This window comes from Asparagus officinalis, chromosome 6, assembly GCF_001876935.1.
Source record: "Asparagus officinalis chromosome 6, Aspof.V1, whole genome shotgun sequence".
Classification (NCBI taxonomy): domain Eukaryota; kingdom Viridiplantae; phylum Streptophyta; class Magnoliopsida; order Asparagales; family Asparagaceae; genus Asparagus; species Asparagus officinalis.
Genome location: NC_033799.1, coordinates 50,961,576 through 50,973,484, shown reverse-complemented (window position 1 = coordinate 50,973,484; position 11,909 = coordinate 50,961,576).

The following is an 11,909-nucleotide window of genomic DNA, read 5'->3' as shown; positions in this document are numbered from 1 at the left end:
CCAAGCCGAGCCACCTCAAGGTGGCTCGGCCCAGAGCCGAGCCACCCTGAGGTGGCCGGCCCAGATCTGTGCCTAGGCACAGATCTGGGTGCCTATAAATAGGCCAAGTGGTATTCATTTTCGGAGGTCGAACTTTCAAGAGCCGAAACTCTGCCGGATTGAAGAGTGAACTCGGAGCTTTGAAGACTTGAAGACTTGCACATTCGGATCTGATCCTCGGCGAGCATCCACGTCAGAAAAGGCAGGATTTCGAGAGGAAGAAAGAACAGATCTGAGATCTACACGAGATCACACTCCAGATCTAAGCTTGGTCTTAGATCTCGAGATCCGAGCGATTATTCCCTTAGTGGACTAATCCCTCCCGGCTATTATTCCCTTCGTGGAATAATACCCGTATAATCGTGTAGATCCGACCGGATCTAGATCGCGCGGTGGTCCACGGATTAACCCCGGCGTTGGCAAAGAACCCACACAAGCGAGCAACCGCAAAACAGGAGCTCGCGATTTGTTCACAAAAGGAAAGTTGTAATTTTTCTTATTTTTCTTTGATTTAATTTTAACCGGATCTAAAAAAGACCGGATCTTTTGTAATCCAAGATGACGATTATTTCAATAAAAAAGACGACAGTTTTCCCCGCGAACAAGGGATAAGTCTGCGCCTAACACGCGCTGTCGGTTTAGTCTTTCTCCGAAGAAGAAGACACCATAGTTCGATTCTGGGGTATTCTATCCTGAAACCTAAGCAGGGATAAGTCTGCGCCTAACCCGCGCTGCCGGTTAGTTCTTAACCATTAAAAAGAACACCTGCATTCACATATTCAACATTGTGGCAGGTTGTTATTAATAACACCAAAATCCATGCCTTACACGCGTGGGGAATTTCATCCTGAATCCTAAGAAAGGATATGCCGACGCCTAACACGCGTCGCCGGTTTAGTCTTTCTCCGAAGAAGAAACCACCAGAGTTCGATTCTGGGGTATTCTATCCTGAAACCTAAGCAGGGATAAGTCTGTGCCTAACCCGCGCTGCCGGTTAGTTCTTAACCGTTGAAAAGAACATCCGTCCACATATTCAACATTGTGGCAGGTTGTTATTAATAACACCAAAATCCATGCCTTACACGCATGGGGAATTTCATCCTGAATCCTAAGAAAGGATATGCCGACGGAAAAAGACACCAGAGTTCGATTCTGGGGTATTTTATCCCGAAACCTAAGTAGGGATAAGTCAGCATCTAACACACGTTGTCGGGTAGCCTACTCCCGTGAAAATGGCGAAGTCTACGTATTCGAAGTTGTAGCGCCAAGTCTAAGAGAATTCACTCTCTTAGCACAACGTTACATGCGGAACGGATTTAGACAATCCGCATGCTAGCCCGACTGAAACGGTAGTCGGTAAAGGCTAATCAAATCCGTTGAAGGCTGGGGGTTAGCCAAAAATCCTAAAGTCAACGCCTAACACGCGTCGCCGGGTAGTCTATTCCCGTGAGAAAGACGAAGTCTACGTATTCAATATCGTAGCACTAAGAGCGTTAACTCTCTTAGCACAACGTCACATGCGGAACGGATTTAGACAATCCGCATGCTAGCCCGACTCAAACGGTAGTCGGTAAAGGCTTATCAAACCCGTTGATGGCTGAGGGTTTGCCAAAAATCCTATAAATACGAGAGTCACTGACGCATCAGCTTCATTAGTTGGTCTCGTGACTTGAGCATCCAACGACATTCGAAACCCTATTGTCAACGCCGATCAACGCGTAACCCTAGATCAAAAAGTCAACGTACGACATTCAAAACCCTAAGGTCAACGCCGGACAACGTGTAACCCTAGGTCAACGCCAGTCAACGTGTTGCGGTCAAAAAGTCAACGTACGACGTTCAAAACCCTAAGGTCAACGCCGTACAATGCGTAACCCTAGGTCAACGCCAGTCAATGTGTTGTGATCAAAAAGTCAACGTACGACGTTCAAAACCCTAAGGTCAACACGTAACCCTAGGTTAACGCCTATCAATGCGTTGCAATGAAAGAATCAATACTCCGAAAAGTATACGAGTATAAACTGCTTCTTAATACTCCAATAAGGTATATGAGTATAAATTGTTCGCTATTTTTGGTTGAGAAGTTCCTGGAGAATATTTTTCTAAAAATATTCTTAAGGATAACTCAACAACACTACGCCAAACAACGTGTCAACGATCGATGGTCAGTTCTATGTTGAACCAGCAAACACGAGCTAAAAGACCAGAAAATCAGGAATCGACTTCAAGTTCAAAATTCCGACAACGGTCAGACAATAAATGCAGCACCGGAACCCTTACAGACATTCGACAAAGCACCGAATAGCCTGAAGGATTGAAATAATCAAGAACAGAAGCCATTTCAAGGTCCCGTTATACCGATTGAAGGTTGGGACAATCATATCCAAAGTATTCCAGACTCTTCTATAAAAGAACGAGGCTGAAATACTTTGGAGGGGGTATCTGTAGGCGTATAAAACTGCCTATGGGTCCCTTAGCACAGCTCGGCATGGTGATTCGACAAACCAACGAACCATCGGGTGACGTATCTAAACACGAGCGCCAATCCACAACACCGAAGCCAAGTGACACACAACGAAGCGGATTAACGAGGCAACGAGGTTAACGAATTGCACACAAGCAACGGAATGCATCCATTCGCGTGCGGAATCAAGCTAACGGTTCGGTGAGTCAACGAGTCATCCGACCATAGAACGGATTCGAACTCGAACACCGAAGCGGATTTACTGCTAAATCAGGATCCGGACTGCCAAATCAGAGTTCAGATCAACAAATCACAGTTCGGATAAACCGGAAAACAAAAAAAACTAACATTTGGAGGACTCGGCCAAAACCGAGCCACCTCTAGGTGGCTCGGTGCCTCGGCCACCTTTTGGTGGCTAGGTGCCTCGGCCACCTTTTGGGCTCAGTGGCCGAGCCACCCCATGGTCCCCGGCCACCTGTGCCAAGGCACAGGTCTGAGTGCCTATAAATAGGCTAGAGGTGCTCATTTGTGAAAGGTTGGAACTTTTGGAGGCGAAGCTCTGCTGGATTGAGATCTCAACTTTGAAAGTTTGAAGCTTTGAAGACTTGGAGGTTTTCATATCTGGTTCTTAGCGAGCATCCACGTCAGAAAAGGCAGGAGTTCGAGAGAGGAAGATCAGATCTGAGATCCACATGGTAATACTCCGGATCAAAGCTTGGCCTTTGATCCCGAGAAGGCTATTATTTCCTTGGTGAAATAGTATCCCTGGCTATTATTTCCTTCGTGAGATAACACCCATTATACCGTGTAGATCCGACCGGATCTAGATCGCGCGGTAGTCCACGGATTAACCCCGGCGCAGGCGAAGAACCCACAAAAGCGAGTGACCGCAAAACAGGAGCTCGTGATTTGTTCGACAAATAAGGAAAGTTGTAATTTTCATTTTTTTCTTTTGATTTTATTGTAACCGGATCTTATAAAAAGACCGGATCTTTGTGTAATCGATAAACAATTGCCAAAGAGCACAATGACGTCAATGAAAGCTACGATTTTTCCCGCGAACATTCATCACTCGGTGTAAGCCCCTTGGCTAACTTTTGATAGTTAACTGGACGGATAGCTCCAGTCTGAGTCCGAGTATGCCGGTATACTCCTTCGAATTCGTCACAAATTTCCCAGACAGTCGGGGAATGACTTCTTTGTGACTCATCAGAATCAGTATGCGAGGCTTTTCCTCTACCAATCACGTTGATAGTGACTTTAGGGTATTCAGTCTCGGTTGTCTTCTTTTTGTATCGGTGTTGTCATTTGGCAGGCCTAACGACGTTCGTCAACCTATCGAACACGGACTGCCGAGGTATGGATGCACAACAATAGCATTCTGACAGGACTGCCGAGATAAGCCTCTCACATTGGCATGAGTGAGCTGCTTGTACTGCTGGTTTTCCTCTTGACAATAATTCCCGCAAGTCGGGAACTTGGGAGAAAGCTTTCCCCGGGTGTGGAGGCGGAGATGGAACCCCCTGCCCTTGGGTGGGTGAGATTGGTTCTTGTCGAACGTGGATTTTAAACCCATGTTAACTTTTCCGAACTTGGCTGACCTCTTGAGGATCTCGTTCTTGAAGAGCAACGCTAGGGTCGCGTTCTTGAAGAATAACGCGAGGGTCGCATTTGGATTTGTAAACATTAGGCTGAGGCCTTCGTTTAAATGATGAAACAGACCCTTGAAGGTCATGTTTTGGTTGAACGCGCCCCTGAGGGTCGCGTTTGGTTGGTGAAACAGACTCTTGAGAGTCATGTTCTGTTTGAACGCGCACCTGAGGGCCGCGTTTATCTTTGGCAGCTTTCTTCTGAGGGCTGCGTTTTGAGGGAACAACGCGCCATTCAGGATCGCGTTTTAGCTGTATCAGCCGAGGCTCATAGTCGGGCTCATTGCCGTGAAGCGAACGTTTTGTTTTAGGAACGCTATGCTCGGGTAAAATTTCAAAAACGCGATCTTCGCGTTGGGCCAACATTCGGCTTTCGTGCAAATGTGCTCGTCCTATATATGGATCTTCTCCATCTACGAGCGGCATTCTTCTTGGCTTGTTTCAAAGCCTTAGCAACAGCATCGTCGGCATTAGTTGGGTGTTCTTCCACCATAGGTCTCTTACAACCTATTGTACACCGTGTTGATATGGGTGTAGAGTCTTCAACCAGCAGAGCTAGTTTAAGTTCCTGGCCGAAGGAGAGGGCTTTCTTCAGCGTTTCAACAACAGAGTTGATCTCCTTGGAGATCTTGTGGACATCGCGCTTAGCCTTGGGGCTAAGCGATCCATAGGATAAGGCTTCCTCGTATCTTGCTTGATCAAACTCCACGACGAGAGTTTCTACAGTCGTTCCCATGAGGTGGACGTCGGACTGCGCCACCACTTCTTCGTCAGAAAAGCTAGTCCCCAACGGAGTCGTCATCTTTTGTATGTTGAAAAAAAATTGCAATAAAGAGAATAAAAGAAAATTGACTTGTATTTCTTCGATTCCGGTTACAATTTGATTACAAAAGAGAAGAGAACGAATTTAATTCTCCCCTTTGTTTAAAACTGGGTTCTTCTTGGTAGCGATGGAGTGCCTCCTTCGATTGCTTGCGTCGAACTTGCTCTCCGTTGACGATCCGACCATCTTATCTCGTGGGAATGATGAACTTCTGTGGAAAGTTTGATGGGTAACTCTTGACGAGTTTAAGAACTCTGAACGAGTTAGAACTCTGTGAAGAGAGTTGTTAGAACCGAAAATTCGGTTAATCACTAAGAAGATCTTCTGTTGTTGAAGAATCCTCTTAGATTTGATCTTCTGAATTTGATTCAAATTTTCTATCTTCAAGGAAGTCGCCTCTCCTGCCTCTCTGTACGGTTGAGATCCTGGAGAATCCTCTCTGCTGCTGCCTCTCCGTTCCAAAAAGCTAGCCCTTAACTTAGTTGAGTTTGTTGAGATTTTATATGTGGATAAGAGGTTGTAACTGCCCTCTAAATCCGCTCCTAAGTGGGCGTGATTTCCTCAGATCGTGGGGAAAACAGTTCTGAAACCGTTCGACTCATGTTTGAACGAGTCAAATGCCCAATCTGGCATTCAGGACCCTAACTTCGTGTCTTAGAATTGAGACGCGAGGTTGGGTATTGACTGAACATCCCGAACGCGAGGGTCGCTCGCGTTTCGTTTATTATGACTTAGAAACGTGGGGGTCGGGTGTTGGTTGAACATCAAGAACGCGAGGGTCGCTCGTGTTTTGCTTGTTGCAGCTTGAAAACACGAAGGTCACCCGCATTTCCAGAATTGTAATGCGGGGATGACTTCCGCGTTTTAGAAAGGGGTTAGTTGATTTGTAACCTCTTCTACAGAGCGTTTGTAAGGACCGTTATTCAGTAATCCTAGCTTTAGCTGTTGTGGGGTGTGAAAGTCGCCAGATTGTAACTTTCATTGTAGATTGTGAAGACTGCTGAATAGAGTTTTCATCAGTTGTCGGAAGTGTCGTCGAATTGTAACGCTTCTCGCTTTATGTGAAAAGTCCTCCATTTGCAGCTTTCGTTTGTTGGCATGAAAGCTATCTGATTGTAGCTTTCATTGTTGGAGTTTGATGGGAATCAACGAATATTTGCCCACAGCTCTCTACCAAGCAACTCACCAACTAAGTCCAACCTTTTATTTCTGAAATCATTATACTGCTCATCAACATCTCTAATAGTTGCTAATATAATATTAGTCATGTTGTTGTCGCAGCCATCAAGATCAATCATCTCAAATATGAGGTCGTGTTTGTAGCGATTGTAGAGTTGCGGATGCAATGATTAGAAAATCGTCTGATTGTAACTTCCATTGTTGGGGCTTGATAGGGATCAGCTATCCATTGTGATTTTTAGACAACCTACAATAAGGGTTTAAGTTTGTTTAATGTTTGTTTAGAAGCTTTTAAGCAATTGAGTGTTTGAGTTTGTGAATTCAATTCCACAAGAGCTTGAGGAGATCATCTATTGGAGTTTAAGCAATCAACTATTCTCCCTTCATCTCTTGTCATCTATTGAGAAGTTTTCTATACTCTTTTCTAGCTTTATATTTATTTGTTTGATTATCATCTTATTAAAGCTAGATTTATTTGAGTTTAGTTTGTTTATTAAATCTCATTGTTACACATACCCACTTGAGCTTATTATATTTGCATTCATAATATATTTGGGGTTATGAGAGATAGTAACATTGAGTTGTGCCTTATTGTGTTCTCATCCATATTAGAGAACAAATCATTTGTTGTGAGCCTTAATTATGTAGATCACTTTGTAATACAATTGTACACCGAAAGGAGTGTGTGATGAGGACATAGTCGATACCGAGAGGAGTGGCGTCGGTGTCCTAGTGAGAGGTGATAATTCTGATTACTTGAGGGAGGCGATACGTGAGGACCAACACTTGAGGTTGTAGCTTGTGTATGTACATTGTGAGATTTGTGAGAGTTGTCGGTTGACTTGATAACCGAGTGTGTAGAGTTTTCGGTTAGCTAGAAAACCGAGTGTGTATAGAAGTTCCGGCTTCCAAACCGGGTTGTGTAGTGGATTCTCCTTGAGAGTGGGGAGCGGGGACGTAGGACGGAAGGTCCGAACCTTATGAACATATAGCGTGTTTGGTTTGCATTAGCGCACTTATAATTGTTCATCTTGTAGCCTATTGCATCTTGTTTATATTGTCCACTAGTTTGTTTCCCCTTGTGATAGTTTAAATATATCATTGCATATACTATATAGTATATCTCTTTGCTGGGATATATCACCATAGTTATATTCCTTATTTTTGCTCATATCACATTGTATATCTATCTTGCAAGAATAATTTGTTAATAAGTTTTAATTGGTATTTAAATCGGATTAGATTAGCATAAACCCTATTCACCCCCCACTCTAGGGTTCTTTCATAGCGACTTTAAGGGTCTATCATAATCATCATCAAAACAAAAGGACCCAACAGTATGAATAGCAACTTTTTTCTTGTAACACAGCCTTTTCTATTGACCAAAATACCAACTTAGTCTAAAAAGTGACACACTGTGACCAATAAGCCTACAAAGTGACTCACATGACAATAAGGCCTATAAAGTGACTCACTTAACCGTTTAAGCCTACTCCAGCGACCGCATTGTTAAATCGATCTCACTGACCACACGTGGTCATATAGTTAACTTATTCCTTGCTGATGTGGCAGAGGGATGCTGACATGAAAAACTAGTTAGGTTTATAATATTGGGGCTAAAGTAAAATTGGGGAAGAACCTAGGGTTTTAGAAATTGAGAAGGTAATTTGCTCGGTTGTTTGGTATTTTTCTCAAATTGGTCGGATTGATCTCATTGGCCGCCCCTATGCCTTCTTCGAGCTCCAGTTCAAGATCTATTACCAGCAGGGTAAGCTCTAGCCATGATTGCAATAGGTTGTGGTCCATATGAAGATGGAATGAAGCAACTAGGCAATGTTGGGTGAAAAAGTATCGTTGTGGGTTAGAGTGTGAGTTTTACACATCAATGATAGATGATAATCTAGGGAAGAGATTCTATAGATGCCCAAATTACAGTGTAAGTTAAACTTGATTTAATTTTTGAATTTTTTTAATGTTTTATGTTTTTTCTCTTTATTCAGAGGGATGGTTGAAGGATGTGGGAGCGGCTTGACTCACCCCTTTGTTTTTGGTGGTATCTTAACTTTTTCCACTTTTGAGAGAAGAAAGGAAGATGAGCAACAAATTGAAGGCTAAGGAGAGCAAGGATGAAGAATGTGAGTTAGAGGTTAGCAAGTTGAAGGAGGATGTTGACCTTTTCAAGGTGAAGTTGAATCATGTACAGAAGAAATTATGAAATTAGGAAGGGAGAGAGCAACATTGTAGAGTGAAGTTGAGGAGCAAAAGTTGAAAATGAGCTTGTACTGGAGGATTATTTGTGGCTTTTTTTGTTGTAATATGCTTGTGTATGATTATCATTGTAATTGTAGAAGTGCAAGGGTATTTTTTATGACTTTATGAAGATGTATTTCCTGAAAACCTAACAAATTTGAAATTGAATTGCTTATTTTTAGATACGTGCAGAACTATATATCTTAAAATGTGAGATGTTTATGTGGCAATTATGAACATGAATATGTGCACTATGTATCAGTTTATGTAAAATCATGCAAACATACAACTTGTGAATATAACATGCACGTACACATTCTACTAAAAAAAGACATTCACATACACATACATCGTGTACATATCCTGGAAACCATTATGTGCATGTAACCTGGATCAACATACACATGCATAGTGCACATAACCTCGATCAACATACACATGCATAGTGCACATAACCCGCATTAACATTACGTGCATGTAGTAAAAACTTTTAAACTCAAACCATGTTGCATTATGTTCACATACATATACACATACTCAGAATAGCATTGAAACTCACATTCAGAATAGCATTGAGGTGCACATAGTTGTCACAAACCAAAAATACATGTACAAAACACTGCATTGTCTTACATTCAAAGAAATAAAAACATATCAACATATACTTCTTCACTCCAACACTTGAGAATCATTTTGTGATGTAGCTATGATAGTACGTTAGGTTGACTATGTCCTCCTCTATATGACATTCCACCATTCTCTCCTTGTCATAATCCAAATTCTTCAAAGATAATTGGTTGGGTGCTTCTACTTCTGCCTCTGCCTCTGCCTCTCCCTCCACTACTACCTATGACATATGTCCCACTTTCAGTGAACCCTCTACATGGATATTCCCCTTCCTTCTACCCTCTCTATGTATCTTTTGGCTCTCCTCTCTATCACTAATGAAGCTATTGTGGAAGCATTGTTACTTGTTAATTCTTCACTAGATTGCCCAATTACATTCTTACTTCCTTAAGGCATGCCAAATTTTCTCCCTTGAGTTGATGATGATCAGTTTGTTCTTTTGTTACCTGAGATGTCAACAAAAAGCAAAAATTGTTGATTAAAATACAAGATAAAGTAATTAACACAAAATATTCAAACTCAAACATCTTACTTGTGTGTCAGGTTGTAATGGATTAGGACAAATTCTTCGTGTAAGTCCAGTAGATCTACAATTAGAGCACTTGTGGAGAACTCCTGGTCTTGATGCCTTATTAGTGTTACTTGTGCTCTTATGGAGATCCCTCTTCCTTGCTACATACTTTGGGTCAACCAAGCTTCCTTTTGACAATGTGAGGAGGCAAAATCATTCCCTCACCATCCATATTCCAAAACCTACTGGCTTCAACTAGGCTCAACAAACCACAATACAACACCATATAGTTTTCTACTGTGTAAAAATCTGACAGATAAATTTCAGGGGGCCTTCTCATAAACAAACTAGCAGCAATAACATGGTAAGATGGTACCCTTATCAAATCCCATACACTACATATGTAAGTATCATTTGCTAAATTAACATCACAACTAGAACCACATCCCTTATGTTTCACTTCAAACCCACTTTGGTCATCTTGCCCATTCCAGTGAACTTCAAGGTGTGTCTGCTCATCATAAGCCTCTTGCCTTTTTTTAAGAATTCTAGGAGCTATCCCACCAACAAATTGTTCCTAAGCTTAACTTTCTTTTGCATTCTATCCATGAGAGCCAATCTATTATCTTCTAACATTGATATTATTGACTTGTATCTTGCAAGCAAAATAAATGAATTGAAAGTCTCTGACATGTTATTATCAATTACATCACACTTGCTATGAGTCTTAAAGTGTGACTTACAGAAAGTATTAGGGTCTCTGGCCATAAAATCCACAAATTCTTGCTATGAAAGCTTTTTAAGATTCTCGATTTCAGTGGCAAATTCACATTGAGTTGTCACTTTGTCTCTCCCTCAACAATTGTCCATGCAATAGGGAACATTTGGTTGTTACCATCTCTTCCAACTCCACATAATACTTATCCCCCACAAGCATATTTAAGAAAGCAGCCATCACCCCTAAATATATGTCTGCAATTTGAAGCATAACCTATCTTCATGACCTTAAAACATACATAGAATCTTAGGATTATGACGGTTGACCATCTGTGTCTAATGTCTTCAATACAAATGCAGTATTAGGGTTAAATGTTTTAAACAGTGTAATATATGGCTTCAACAAACCATATGTCCTCTTCATTAAGCCTTAAGTAGCATTCAATGCTTTTTCTTTAGCTCTCTGGCATTTCCTTAAACAAAGAGCATTCAATGCCTTCAGTAGCATTCAATGCTATTATCTTGTAGTTCTCTCTGATACATAGTAGATTTCTTGTATTATTACCCCGTGGACATAGGTCGAAGTTGGTCGACCGAACCACGTAAATCTCGGTGTTCTTTCTTCTTGATTGTGGTTGATTTATATCTTGTTGATTGTGGGTTACCTTCTAAGTTGCGCAAATCATAGTATGCGGGGAGACTAAAATTCCATAACATATCACTCATTTTTACAAATATTTTTAAACAAAGAGTGTGATTGCAATTCAAGGATTTGAATGCAAGGAGGAAAATCACATATAAACTTTAATTTATTACAAAACTCCTCAACCATATCAATGTTTCTTAGAAACTCTCCAGAGAGAATATCAGTTTCATGAATTTGTTCGACATCAATTTCAGACTTCTTCGGATATGTTTGATGGGAATTCACATGGGTTTGATTCAAAGTTTCTTTTTGGTTTAGGATTCTATCAGTTTTGTTGTTTGAGATGGTTGAATCTGATACTTTTGACCTTTACCACTCTGTTTCCAGTAACTTACCTTTTTTCTTGGTAGATGTGGATTATGATACAATTGAGCTACCTGCTAGATGAGGATATATTTGAGAATGTTGAATTAACAATTATATGGATTCTTTAAGACTTGAGATATGCTTTTGATATAGACTTCTGATAAAATTTGTTTCCAATTTGGATTGCTGGGTTGTTATTACATTTGCATATTCCGCACTTACCGTTGATTTCTAGCTTAGATTTTGCATGCAACGTTCTCCTAGAGGTAGTAGGGGACTAAATTATGATATATGGCTGAGTTTCTCTCGAAAGGCATGATGTTCATACTTCTTGAAACATTCAGTCTCTAAACTCCAACCTGATGTATCCTTCATGAAGAAATCATGGCTTTCTGGTAATTGGGTAGTTTTGGATAATAGTTTTGATCGTGTGAATTTTGAAGGTTTAAATAAAGATGGATGGGGTGTTGTGTATCTTCTTGAAACTATTCAATTTTTCAGGTTTAAATGGCTTTCTGGGAAATATATTTTTTATGATCTTTGAAGAGAACATGATGCTCTCTGAAAAGAAGAAATTGTTCCTATGTAACAAGCTGCTACTACTTTAGGTGAAAAATTAAAACTCACCGATTGCTTAA